At 39.8% G+C, this 14,689-nt stretch overlaps 1 long non-coding RNA gene across 1 annotated transcript; it reads left to right on the forward strand.

The window, feature by feature from the left end:
- The first annotated feature begins 7,568 nt into the window (after nucleotides 1-7,568).
- On the forward strand, nucleotides 7,569-12,656 carry LOC122833659. The gene is made up of 2 exons (XR_006371007.1): nucleotides 7,569-11,437; nucleotides 11,972-12,656. It is a non-coding gene; the product is annotated as an uncharacterized LOC122833659 (long non-coding RNA).
- The last annotated feature ends 2,033 nt before the right edge of the window (nucleotides 12,657-14,689 follow it).

Genomic DNA, 14,689 nt, shown 5'->3' on the forward strand with positions numbered 1-14,689 from the left:
CTCCAGTTCATATTTTTAAAACGCTGGACAGAAGCCCTCATCAGGCTGCTCGTATCCCATCCCAACGTCACTGTAAGCTGCTTCCTCTGATGCATAGAGCAAAATCAGTTACTAAGGTAGAAGCAAACCAGAGGTGTTCATATTTTAGATTGCGTAAAGAAGAAAGTTTCAAACAGCCACAAAAGAAACATGCAAATTCTCCAAAGGAATACCTGAAGCTGAGGTCTGAAGCGGGGAACTTCTTGCTGTGAGGTGATAGCACTAATCACCGCACAACCCCACAGGTGGGATATGTATTTCCACCAAAGCCCCTGTTCTCTCCTAGCAGCTTTGGACAGAGACGTCTCTGTGTGCCAGCATTAATTACTCCAGACTCTAAACTCTCCTTGTGGCGCTGCTGTAGACACAGCTTTGATGTCTGTGGAGTTCATCTCCAACCAGGGAACCTCTGCTACCCGTCCTCCTGTGAATTAGCTCAAAGGAGCTCTAGGATCTATTGCAAAGAAGCCAAGACAGGTCGCTGCAGTAATTGTTCTTTGCGTAAGCTGTTCTTCATTCGCTGTTGCAGGATTTCTGTTTGGTAGTCTGACGGTGCAAACACAAGGAAATGCATAAATATGATGTGGAAGAGAAATTACTGATTTTTTTCAAAAGCTTTCTACAAATAAAAAAAATTAAAAAATCTGAAAAGTGTGACATGCACATGCACTGTGCCTGTTTTAATATAAAAGAAAAAAACTTTAATAAGAAATACAATCAACCTCAGAACAGTTCAGTAGAAAAAATGAAAAGGCTTTAGACACTTGTTAGAGAACATTTGAATTTCTCACAAAGAACTATTAAATACAGTTTACAAAATTTTAGAGAGTATGACACAATTTAAAACAAACCAAACCATGGCAGCCTGCAAAAGCTGCAGCCAAGAGTGGCATTATATGGTGTGTAAAATGTGACTGGAGAAGTTCAGTGTTGTACTGAGAAATCAGAGGCTAAACTGTTGCTTATGCAGTTAACCCGCATGTCTCAGTGAACATCTCTTCATGTCTTAGCTGTGACTCTAATTCCATTTCTTACTTAATATGGGCAGCTCTGTGAATACGAGCAGCTTTTATCTCCAGCAGTCACCTGGATCCAAATTTTAACCCACTAATCTGAATGAACGCCCCTGACCCTTCTGCTTCTGCTTGACGTTAACAAAAACCAACAGAGTGCTGTAACAAGTATTCAACCTTATTCCTAATGGTTTGTTCCTGTGCGTGTTTGTTACATACTGAGAAAAACATACCAGATTTAATTGCAGCATTTTAAGTGCTCTTGAGGATTCAATATTCTACGTGGAGTAGATTTAAAAGCCTGGCATGTTTGGATCAGATGGTTATTTATACAACACTGAAGACTTACTTTCACTTCTGAGTCTGACTCTCCTGTACAAGCAGGCTTTATATCTGTATCTTTACATGAACAACATGTCAATGTTAAGATTTTAAGTTGACACTATATTTATGTCAGCATCCATCTGGTTCGTCCTCTGGTATAACTTCCTGAAGGTGTCAGTCATCAGACCATTTGGGAAGTAGGCAGTCACAATAAACGGGTTGTGGTATAAAATATGCAGAAATAAAAGAAATGCCCTTGTGAAGATGCTGGCTACATTGAAACAAGTTCTGCGCCCACATGGGCTAAAGAGCTACTCTAAAGGAAAAATCCACAACTCCAAAAGCAACAGAATGAGCCACATTACAGTTTGCAAATGCATGAAGGGACAAAGGCCAGGTAAAATTATTTGTTATTATTTATTTTGTCACATTAATGCCAAACACCACAATGCATTTGATTATAATTTTAAGAGGTAGATCAAGACAGAACAGCACATGTTTGCCAAGTGGAATGAAAATGACACATAATATTCAGTGTTTTTAATCCAAAGTGTGGATTGTGTTCCTCTTTACTCTGACATCCATAAATAAAATTTTATAGAATTCAGTAAAGTTCACTTTCTATTTTTGGTCTTAGAACAAAACCATCCTGTTTGCCGTCCAGGAGGCTGAATGAGCTCCAGAAAAGGCCATTCTTGGCCTAGAAAGGGGGCTTCCACTCCACCATCACCTGTTATTGTCCCAGACTGTGCAGCTGGAAGCTCATAAGCGAGTCCACGCTCTTTCAGAGTCATACACCCACTGCCTTTTCAGAAATGCTATCTCACAGGAGAATAAAACTATTTGCGATAAACTCATGCATTACTTGCCTCTTCACTATTTATGTTGCCTCCCTTCAGTGATTGACAATACATCTCAATGGCTTGGTAATATCCTTTTAAACTACAATGCGCCACTTCCTATTTGCGTTCGTTATCATCTACTCAGTTTTTAGGGGACATAGTTTCCAGTGGAAGCTATTTTAGGTTGATGATGAAGGCATGCCCCGTTTTTATTTCTATATTTATAAAATCATGGAAATTTTTTTCTGACTGCTAGTTTTGCTCACAATGCACAGAAGAAAGGAGAAGAAGAATGAAGGAGTGAATAAGACCTTGAGTTGGAGGGGGAATAAGAAGAATAAAAAGATGAATTTGCAGGTGGATTTGATTCCCTCAGACAACTCCAAGGAGACTGACACAGGCAGAATATTAATGAGAAAAGTCTCTGTGTAAAGCTGTGTGCAAGGTGGTGGTAGGAAGGGAGGGAGGAGAGCCAAAGATGGTGGAGAGACCCAGAGAGTGAAAGACAAAGACACTGGGCGAGAGAGAAACAGAGAAATGTCAATGAAAGAGAGGGAGAGAGGAGAACAGGGACACGGTGGAAGAGGAAAGATGAAGGAGAGGCGAAGAGCCTGAAAGAGAAACAGATGGAAGGCGGGAGAGACCGGTGAGCTAATGGCAGAAGACAATCAGAAAGAGACAAAAGGAAATGATAGATAAGAGGTAAAGAAATGGTGCCGACATTAAAGGGAAAGGAGAGGGAGGGAGAGAATAACAAGCAACAACGTGGTGAAGGTCGTGCAGGGAAAAGTTAGACACAATTGCATGAGTACAAATGAAAAGACCACTTTTCAGCAACTTTCAGAGCTGGTCTGGCTGCTGATGCTGATGTTTGAGGGTGTTGTCCTGCTGGAAGGCGGCCCCAGTCTCTAACCTTCTGAAACAAAGTTGCTTTCAGGACTTTCCTGTGTTTTGGTATGTTCATCTTCCCTTTAATTCTGACTAAATTCTTTGTTTGTGCTAAAGACAAACATCCCCAGAGCACAATGCTGCACGAATAAAGGATGGTGGCTCTGGCTGTGTTAAACAGCGTGGATGGTGTGATGTCTGACTGCTAGCTGTCCGCCATGTACAACTCGCAGTTCAATTTAAGTTTTATATGAATCTAGCTTGTGGTAGGCTTTAAAGTATATAACTAACCCTCCCTGAACTGATTATTTAGTCTCCTATCTTTATGTTTTTTTGTGTACATTTGTTTAGTTCCTGATTATTTTTGCCTAAAACTGTCTCAGTGTTGGTCACTTTGGTTTAATGGTACTTTGGAAGTGGATTCTGCTACTTGTTTAAAACTGTACAATGCTTTTAAGCGACATGATAGAGGTTTCCATCTCTCAGTATTTACTAATAAGGCCATTGGCTGCACTATATTATATATTCTGCTAATAAAAGCAGCCATTTACACACCTTTCCAATTTTTCAGTTTCATTTTCCAAGTATGTGATACTTCGTCTGGCACAGTCAAAACCACAATACGATATACTTCGCTTTGCAGTCGTAAAATGACCAAATGGGGAAAGCATAAAGAGTGAGACAAGGAGGGAAACCCTGGAATAAAGAAGTTATTACTTCTGACCGAGAGACTAAAAGTCCCGGACTGGTCGGGTGGAAAGAAAAACTCTTGACAGAGGAAGAGAAAGCCACGCAGCGAGATGAGATTTGGGGTTGTATGCAAGCGTAAAGGACGATCAGGAAACAGGGCGAGGCTGACAGATCGACGGGAGGAAGCAGTTGGTCTGGGCTTCAAGCCGGTCTCAGAGATCATTTGACAGGAGATGAAAAACGCAGGTGACGAGCAGCACAGCAGCGCAGATGATCAGTGGGGAAAGATGAATGCAGATGAGGAGTGGCAGTGAGGAGATAAAAGAAACACCAAGGGAGGGAGAAAAAAAAAAAAAACAGCAGCGGAAGACTTAAATACCTGTGGTGTCACCTTTGTTGGTGCATGATGCCATCGCCCTGCAATAATATGAACACAGACTGCGTGGGCTGTCTCCAGTCACCTCACTCCACTTTTACTATATATAGTACATCTGCATGTGCTTCTGTTTCTTGTTGATTTTCAGCTAAAGGTTAAATTCTACAAAGAAAAAAAAAAAAGACTCATAGTTCACGTGAAAAATGAGGCGGATTTTGTGCCTGGGAAAAGATGTCTCAAAACAGCCGCTGTTGGAAAACTCCACGGGACTTTGATTCTTTAACATGCTCCATTTCATTATCAATACCACATTATCGCATTTATTTCGAGGCACTGCAATAATTACCCGATGAAAAACTAATGACAGGAACATCATTTACAATTATAAGCTTGCAAGGATCTAGCGGCTGCATTATTAATTCTGTGATCGAGGGATGGATTTGGAGAGAGATGGGATTATTTCATGGAACAAAAGACAATGATAATTCAGCTGCTCCGGGTTTGTAATTACTATGCTAAATGCTTGGAGGGTGTAACTGTTTGAAATGCCACTACTACAATTACTACTGCTGCTTAGAATATTGTCACATTCTTTACTAAGTGTTGTTACAGATATAATGGATAAATACAGACAATATCTGAAAAGCCATGTATTTATAGTTTTTTTTTTTTCTTTTGATCCACGTACAAAAGAAATGTTAGAAAAAGATCCTGAACTATGGGCAATCCAAATGTCTATGCAACTTCCATGTGCCCAAAAACAGTTTTTGTCATCCAAATATATACTACATAGAAAATTGGGACTTGCCAGTTATCTACTATAAAGTCAATAATAACATTGGACAAAAATATTGATCCAAATTTTCATGCCGGTGCATCCCTACCCTGTGGATTCTTGCTTTTTTTTTTTTTTTGCACTCCAAATTTGTTTTCTTAAGTTGCAAGCAAAAATAAAATTCATTTCGAATTGTGTTTGCAAATATCTGGAATTAAATCAGCGTTCAATGGCCTCTGCAACTCTTTTTTTTTTAATTTGCAACGTATCTTCTGATTTTCATAAATGTCGACACGAGGTAGCTAGCAGTGTAGAAGCAGCAAAAGACCAAAAATCCAAGGAGAGGGAATAATGAAAAAGTAAGAAAAAAAAATCAAATGTAAGTAGACCTATGTGATGTGACAAAGTAAGTGAAGTGGAATCAGACTTGTGGTGTTGTCATGACATCGTACTGGCCTTGAACTGCTGATTCACCCCCAATATGTACAAGGCCTGTTCATTTTTTGACACATTCGGTGTCGTTTCTCCATCACACCATCAGACATGTGTGAAGGCTCTGTCAGTGTCAGTAGATATCAACCCAGCATGTGTCTATAAAGCTGATTGGTATGCAGGCGAAACGGGTTTTCAGCACATCTTAGCTACATTTTAACAAGGACAATCCTGTGTCTCTGTGTGAATCACTATAAATGATTGGGAGCATTTTTCATTTTAGGCATTGTTTATTTATTTTTTTTGTGGTTGTTGTTCATCTCTCTTTTATAAGTGGTGAGTTCTTTGACCCAGAGGTCTGCAGAATCCATTCAGCAGCACTAATAAGATTTCAGAGATCCACGGTCATCAGTCTTAAAACGAACCTGCCTTTCTAAATTTCACAAAAATTGACTTTTTGAAAGTGCAGCGAGCAGCAGGTGAAGAGAGATGGTGTTCACCTCTGCAGACGCACAAAAAAGGAGCAGTTCATCACTCCTCTTACTAAATTCAATTTGGGGGACAGCCAAGAAAAGACTACTCCTTCTTCCCATTTATTTAAGATTTGCTGAGGATAACTATACAAGAGTGAGCCAGCCAGCCAGCCCTGTGTGCGCTGTAACAGACCTGCAGGACATCCTGTCTGAAGCTGCTGAGTGAAGGTCAGATATTACCTCCCACAAAACTCGGATCAGTCACATTAATGTGCAGAAGCAAAGAAGTACTGACTCAAGAGTTACTGACAGCTGTGTGGGAGGACTGACTGCGTACCTGGATGGGCAAAATAGTAACACAAGAGATCCCCTTAAATATTTGTCACCATATCAGAGGTCTTTTTCTCCAGCACCGTTTCTCATTGGTCGTAGGACACATCAACAGAATAGAAATACTCGCATTATTAAAAGATTTCGCAACATATTTAGTTTTCCTGAGCAACCTTGCCTCGGTAAATATGGTAAGATGCAAACCCCGTGTAATTCCTGTTTGGTCAAACCAAAAACAATGAAACATTCAGCTGACAAGACAATGCACCACATACAGAGTTTTAGCTGAATTTTGAGGAAAATAAGGAATCACCATTGTCTTTACTTTTTCTGTATTCGAGTATTGACAGTTATCCAGTCCAGTTTTTCTATGCTTGCCTAACTTTGTGATAGCTGTGTGGGTGGACTGTTATAATCCTTAAAAAGTATAAAAATCTCTCTCTTTTTGTGCTTTTAGAGATTTTTGTTTGTCTTGGAGCTGTCGGATTTGAAGAATTTAGAAAATTGAAGAGTTTTGGTAATAAGCTGGATTCTATGGGTTATAGGCTGAACACAGAGGTCTTTGTTTTTATCATGCTAGCCATGGTAACTGTGCTAACTTCTGTTTGAAAAAGTTTAAAATGTGAAAGTTCTTTTAAGAGAAAAAATCTCAACTTTGTTTCGCTTCCCATTTATGCATGATGTTGTCATCTTGATTTAACATAACAATTTGACAAAAAAGTTATTCCTAGAGTAAGAACTAAAAAGTTAGCATACAGAGGGCAGTTAGCTGAAGAAGGATAAACCTCTCAGGCCAGGAATTTATTGAAATTTTTCCCGTTTTTCTTCAAGGCTTTTATATGTCATCCTAATATTTTTATATACCACTCAAGTACTTTAAGTAAGCCTGAAAAGGTCAAAGTCACTTTCAAAAGACAGTAAAGTATGGGTAGCTCAAACGTTTTGCAGACTACTTTAATTCAAATATGGTAGTAGGTACAGTAGAGTTTAATCATTCATTTAACAATCAACTTAAAAGTCTTTAAATCAGCAGTCTAGTGATACTTCTTTCACAGCGACTCTGGAAGCTTGCTGCATCCACACAGGATGTCCTCGCTAACAGAACGAGTTGATTCTGGTAAAAGACAACAACAACAAAAACAAAGAAGCTAAAAACAGAATTACACAAAATATCATCAGACTTTGCTAACCAAACGAAATAATTTTGAGGTGAATGAGTTAGTTTGTCTAAAACATCAATCAACAAAAACAAAGAGAAAAGGTTTAGAATAATTACACACATACACACACACACACACACACACACGAAAAAACAAAACAAAAAAAAACAAGCAGAGGGTTGGGTGGGGCAAAAAAAAAAAAGAAGAAGAAGGAGCGGAAGAGGGGAAGACCGAAAGTGACTCTTCAGAATGATGAAGAGCCCACCTGGCTCTCGTTTTGGCAACCAACTGGTGCCACTGGAGCACGAAGAGAAAACCGAGAAGGAACAACGGGGCGGGGTAGAGGAGTAGGGAACACGGGTGGAGGAGGACGGTGAGTAAAGGAGGGAGTAACGGTCGTCTCCATGGTGAGACCGTGGTCGCCATGGTTACCCACAGAGCCCGGGTCAGCGGCTCCAGGAATGCGCACGCTGTTTGCACACATGCAAACACGCGCACGCACACAGGTCATTACTTGTGTTTGCGTGTGTGTAAGTGTGTGATAAAAGATGTGTGGTGTTGTCAGAGTCACAGAGGGATGTGAATGTCTACACTTCAGGAGGTAAGAAAAGAGGCGTGTGTGTGTGGGGTGTGTGTGTGTGAGAGTCAGAATAAGACAGGGCTTTGTTTCATCTCTTTGCCTCCTGTCGGGAATACATGTTTGCATCTGATGTGTGTTGCTGTTTGTAAGTTTTGTTTGCGTAGGTATGCGGGCGTGTGTGTGTGTGTGTGTGTGTGTGTGTGTGTGTGTGTGTGTGTTCAAAGAGGGGGTGACGAGATAACTGTGACTCAAGTGATGCTGCCACGTGCGGACGCCCGGCTGTTCGTGTATTTTTCAGGGCGTGTTTTAACTCAGATAGAAGAAGAAAAGTTAACCAGCGTGTATTGCTATGCTGCCATTTGCGCAGCCAAAGCTTCTTTCAGCACACCCGAGCACAAAATCAGAAGTTCATACAAGACATTCGCTCTCAATTTTCCCAGCTTCTTTCCACTGTGTAGGCAATTCACATGGTTACCATGAAATGTAGACACACAGCGACACATCTCACCACAGCGCCCTAACGCACTTTGATGTGCTTGGATTCATGTGACTGTCTCTTATTAACGTCCCTCCCTGTCAAACCTTGAAAACTTAGCTCTGTATATCTGTTTTAAGACTAAAAACAATTAATATTTTTTTCTATATTTCACCAGAGCAAACACATGTAAATATGTAAAAATCTAGTAATTTCACTTTATCAGCATTCAGACTCTCTGGCTGCTATGTCCTAAAACGCAATGCTGTAAAGCTGTTGCATCAAGCTAACCATTAGCTGGTATTTATCCCAAAGTTAGCATCTACTTTGGTAATGACGTGCTTCATAATTTGTGAAGGTATGATGTTTTTTATGATGTAAAGCACTTTCAACTGCCTGGTTGCTGAAATGTGCTGGTCAAATAAACTTGAGGGAGGCTGGTAATCAGGTTTACTCTTTAAACTCTGTAAAGAGTGAAATAGTTTTCTCTTTAAAAACAAACCATTTTCTCTGGAGGCATGTCTTCTGTTTATTTGGGCTGTCACAAACAAAGCACTTTGGTGAGTGCTGGTCCTTTTGATTCTTTACTTGATTAATTAAACAATCAAAACTTGTTTCTTCACAAGCTATGTCAAAACAATTGTTAATATAGTAAATATGATACACTGCAATGTAGCCTGTGGTAATGATTTATGTGTGTGTAATGCAGGTTTGGAGAGGTAAACACTCTCTACTGCCAGCATGCAACGTGTGTATAAATTGCTTCTCTCCTTTCTATCCCACAGCAACAGCAGTTTGTGTCAGAAAAGGACACTGTGATATTGAACTGAAGCAGCTTACCTGACCACAGTACCGTCCTAGCAAACCCAAACTAAAGCCCATTTAAACCGTCTTGCTGTTTCAAGCAGAACACAGAAAACTCTGCTACGAACTTCCGTTAACGCCTTTAAATCTGCATGCGGAGCAAAGCTTATTAAACTGCATTGACCTGGTTTTCCTCCATCCTCCTAAATGAGACACCTCTTGCTGCTAATGAGCAAGGTCTTAGCAAAGACGCTAACATTTATTACAGCCCATGTGATACTTGCTGTAATCAACAGAGCCAACGATTACAGCAAAAAACAAAACAAAACAAACAAAAAAACAAACAACAGAAGGACATGTAATAACTGCGAGAGGCTTCCACACAGCTGTCGGTGCCCGATGGAGACCTTAATGTCTGACCTCTTGCGGGATGCAGTGTTTAAGTTGAAGGAGAAGGTCCTCTTAATAAATGATCTCACTGTGTTCTGTCTGTACACTGAGAACTAAAAGATTTCATGACCTGGGGGCAAAACAGACCTATTGAAAAGGCACCCGGAAAGGTCATAAATTCATAGATATCAACAGTGGGAGAGCTGTAGCTTCCCCGCTTCCTGGACTGTCCGTATGTATTTCTGAGGTGTTTTGAAGGTCAGTGCAAAAAGCTCAGCATGCCTGGCTGATCCATCCAGTGGACTACCAATTCCCAAGCTGCTGCCCTTTGAAGCGGTCAGAAGATTCAGGTAGGATTTCCACCCCAGTAGAAGTGTTGCATTGTCCGCTCCGTTTCAGCTTATTTTCAGATATCAGGCGGTGTTCCAGCACCTAGATGTCTTAAAGATAACACTCCTGCTGTTCTTTGAAGCTTCTGCAGCATCATTTTTAAACAGTAGTAGATTAGAAACACCCCACAGGTCCTGTGTTTCATTTAGCTTCTGCAGACTGATCACGAATGCCTAGGCAAATCTCTCATTCAGAGCATTCGGGGTATTTAATCAACCTCCCACCCCCAAAATAAAATTAAAAAAAAACCCACAAAAAAGTTACCAACCTTGGTATAGTTGTTGTTTTCCTCACTTCTTTGATTAGATGTAATTTCTTTTTAAACCTTAGCTTTTATTTCACGTCCCTTTCTGTCTTGCTGGGAGCTACATTTGCTAGTGACATAAATGCCACACTGTCTGGTCCCAGCAACACACATCAAAATGTTTAAAAGCATACATTTTCTGGACCCATTTCCAACCCTGGTACGGGTTGCAGGGAGCATTGGTGTGTATCTCCAGTGGTCAGCGGGTGAGATGGAGCCTGTGTCATTACGAACAGGTCAACAATACGTCACAGAAACACACCGGCTTGTCATGTCGCCCTGTGGAAATGTAATTTTTTATATAAACCACTAAACTTTATCTGAATTATTTAGCTGCTTGATCATGACAGAAGCTGTATATTCACACGCCAAATGTCTGTGTGTTGCCTTGTTATTGTGAAATATTTATGTTGCTTTATGCTCTCTTTTATCTCCTATAGGTGAGGCGTGTAACACCGATTGCTCTCTCTCACACACATAGATTGTGCGACTTTACCTCTGGTCCTGATATGAAAGGGTCTTTAAAGATAAGTCATGGTTAAAATATATTGATGAATGATTTAACAATAAAATATAAGCAAATTAAATCAGTTTTCTATTTCATTTTTTTTTTTTAAAGTATCATTTGAGGGGCGTTGAGCAAAACAATAACATTTTCTCAAGTACTGAATGTTATGAACAAAGTTACTGATGAACTTGGACGCTTTTGTCTTTGGCCCAGCTCTGACACATGGTCCTCCTTCTCTGATTTATGACCTTTGACCTCTCTGACATCATTTATCATCACACTAAAGCCCCCTGAACGTCCTTGGAAAGGACATGAACGGACCTCCTGCTTCGCATCTCTTTTCAACCTTTTCAAATTTGATCTGGGCTCTCAGTGGTGCATCGGGGCCAGCCGGTGAATACAGTAGCGCCCTCCACATGACGAACTCTGAAAGCCTTTAAAATGCACCAACAGAGACATCAGCGGTCTTTCTGACAGCGCCTCGGTTGGTGTGCAATGTCACTTGAGGCTCCTGCAATTACATTTTGGACAAGGAACTCCAATCGTGCCTCAAGTGGCACCATGATGGCCCCTTCGCCAACTTTCCAGTGATTGCGAGGTCACATTGCTTGCCTCTAATAACATCACCACATCAGCAGACGGAGGTAAGAAACAAAAGGAAAGCCTGGAACTTGAAACATGTTAATAGGATTTAATCTTTAACAAACTTTAACATGGGACCACAATATTTTCCAAAAAAGAAAACAAAACAGAAAACTGTGATTTCTTTGCTTTGCCATTTAAAACAATTATTGTCCATTAAAATCATAAGGTATCAACCACATGCTGGCGTTTTGTATACATAGATGTCACAAAACATTAAATATAATGCTAGATTAATGTTAATTTTGTAAAATTGTGTTAATCCCATTGGATGTGCTGACGATGAGAGGACATTATCCAAAGGCACACGGTTTTATCTGCTAATTTGTATATGTACACTTCCTTATTTATATCAGTTATATCATTAACAACAACGGTCAAACAACTGAAATACAATAAGACTGCTTCGTGTTCTTCCTCAAGTGTCTCACCAAATCGGACCTGACATACCTGAGATTCAGTGTTTTGAGCTCTTTTTCTCTGTGGTGGCCTGCTGTGTTTGAGGTAAACAACATTCCTTTCCATTTCAATCCCAGGGAGGAGGGAATGAGCCATTAGGCTCCAGAAGCCAGCCAGTTCCCCACTGTCTGTCTGCAAGCTGAGAGCTGGCAGGCATGCAAGCAGGATAACAGGCTTCCTTTTCCATCTACTGGATGGCTGGACGTTACACTCCGACGGTGGAGGATGCCAACAAAATGAGCGTGGAAAAGCCTCCAGGGTCCCAGAAACTTACAGAAGATGGGGTGGGGGGCAAAAAGTGTGAATTGTAATTTGAATGCTACTGTTAGTTTCCTCTGTTTTGTCTGGAATGATTTGCTGCATGCACCAACAATGCAAAGGAAGACTCGTCTTCAAGGAGGTGATGACTCGAGTCACGCAGCTGAGCTCCACAAATCACTCAAAGATTCAAAGACGGGCTGACAGCTCAGCTCTACGCTTCAAAAACAACATCATTTGTTTTAACACCTTGGAAAGAAGCAGAAAAAAAGACAAGACTACATTATTGTACAAGGACATTTTGATTCATTTTTGCCACATAGTACTTAGCTTATTGTGAAGTCTGATGGGAAATGTGAAAAATTTAGAAGCCGTGACAAGCAAAGACAATATAAACTTTTTTACAATGAAAACTACAGAATTTTTAAAGCAGAACTGACATATTTGGGCCGGTGACAAATAAGATTGTATGTTTTCAAATGAAAAATATAAAAGAAAATTAAATTGTGTTGATATTGATAAAACTTTTTTTTTTCAAAAAGGTTAAGATGGTGTCAGTGTTTCTCAGTGTTGGCATTTTTAAAAATTGCAAGCAAAAGAAAATGCAGATTCTGTGGAACATGCCTGCGTCCAGCCGTCTCCTTTTAGTGTAGGAGCTGGTTTTGAACCGCTACTGGTTTAAATGGTGCATGGGTATTGGGATCAAGGGTGTGGAAGTCACTAGACTTGGCAGTAGCAGTGCATAGTACAGTGTTTCCATAGTAAAGTGTGGTTTTCTGTGATGTCATTTAAATTGTTAATTCATATTTAGACCAATTAGCAACTGAGAAATACATTTCAGTGCTTGAATAGTGCCCCCTACTGGTAAGACAATAACTACTAAAATTGATCAAGTTCTGGCTCTTGCTATAAGTTTCAAATTCAATTTTAGCCATCTGACTACTGAGATAACTGAATTTTTGTCAACCTACACAGGGTGTTTGCATAATACTGCATGAAATTAAGCAAATACTGCAGCATTCGCCCTGCATACGCACTTTGCATATGAGAGCTTGGGTGCCTAACCTGAAGACTTATTCAAAATGTTTAAAGACAATCTGCAACAAGCTGATTTGACAGAGGCTCAAATTATGCATGCAACAGTGTTAACACCTCACTGTCTAAATGTGTGTATCATCAAAAAAACATATTTTGCTGAGAACATAGTAGTCATTTTCAATACATATTAGTATATGTGTTCTGACAATTCTCTGATTTGAAAACAAGAGCCTTCAAGCATATTAAAACATCCTTTTTTTTATTAAACCCACATTTTCTGTATTGAAAACATTGCTTTTTATTGGTCTGATATAGTATTCTAATCATAAAGTTGTGTACTTATGAGATTATTAGCAGAATATCATCATAATTAACAAAACTAAAGGTTTGAAAAACATGACTGCACATTTAATTATAGTTTAAAAAGAAGTTGTAATTGTGTTTAGTAATCATGTGCTAAAATATATCTATATATATGCTTAGAGATATATCTAACTCTACTTAGATATGTCGGTAAGCCACACAGACAGACACACCTGAGACTTTTGGGCTCAGTCAGGTTCTGGTTTGGGGCCTTGCTGCACCCAATGGCTGCAAGGTGACAGTATTTACCTCTTCAGCATCTCCGTGGTGGTGAACCAGTCAGCGATCCAACTGGCACAGAGGCACCGAGCAGCACAGAGAGCAGAAGTTTGGAGCTGAAGTGACTGCAGAGCAGCGCTACAACAGGCCAAAGTGTGGGCGAATGAGTGGCACTCTGCATTCTGGCAGTAAACCTGACTGTTTGTGTTTATAGGGCTGTGGGCCGCTCTGGGCCAAACAGTGAAGCACAACAAAGCATTTATATGGTGCCAAAATCCCGGGTGGCATTTGGACTTTTTTTTTTTTGTTTGCAATAGACTGTCCTTGAAATAGGTTCAATAAATCGCCACACAGTACTTAATATTACAACATTATTGACCATTCATGCACTGAAGTCCACTATTATTGCAATAAACAAACAGTGATGGATGAATTAAAGAAGTTACTTTCAGCCTTCGAGTGTCACATTTTGAATAATTTGCATCTTTCCAGAGTGACAGCCAGCTGACCTTTGGAGTTTGATAAATGCCAAGCCATAGGTTTTCTGTCATGCAGTGTTTTTTTTTTAAACTTTTTGTTAACAATTAGAATTATTTTATGATTAGTTTCAGCTTTAAATATTGACTGCATATCTGTCTTTATTTTGTCTATTTTTATATACATAGCATGTTTAAATGAACAATATGATGGTGTGCATCAAATCATTTCAAATTCTTACTTTTGAATAGTTTATCCTATTGAAAATAAAAAATATTTCAAAATAGGATTTTATTTTATTGGTTTATGGACCTCAATGATTACTGAGGACTTGTCTGAAAAGCATCTGGATGTCACTTTAGCCTCAACTGGACAGTCGTCCCAGCTAGCTCATCTGATTGGTGCAATAATTGACCAAATCTTCCCAAAGAGAAATGTTT

The sequence above is a fragment of the Gambusia affinis genome, linkage group LG01 (genome assembly GCF_019740435.1).
Source record: "Gambusia affinis linkage group LG01, SWU_Gaff_1.0, whole genome shotgun sequence".
Taxonomy (NCBI): Eukaryota; Metazoa; Chordata; class Actinopteri; order Cyprinodontiformes; family Poeciliidae; genus Gambusia; species Gambusia affinis.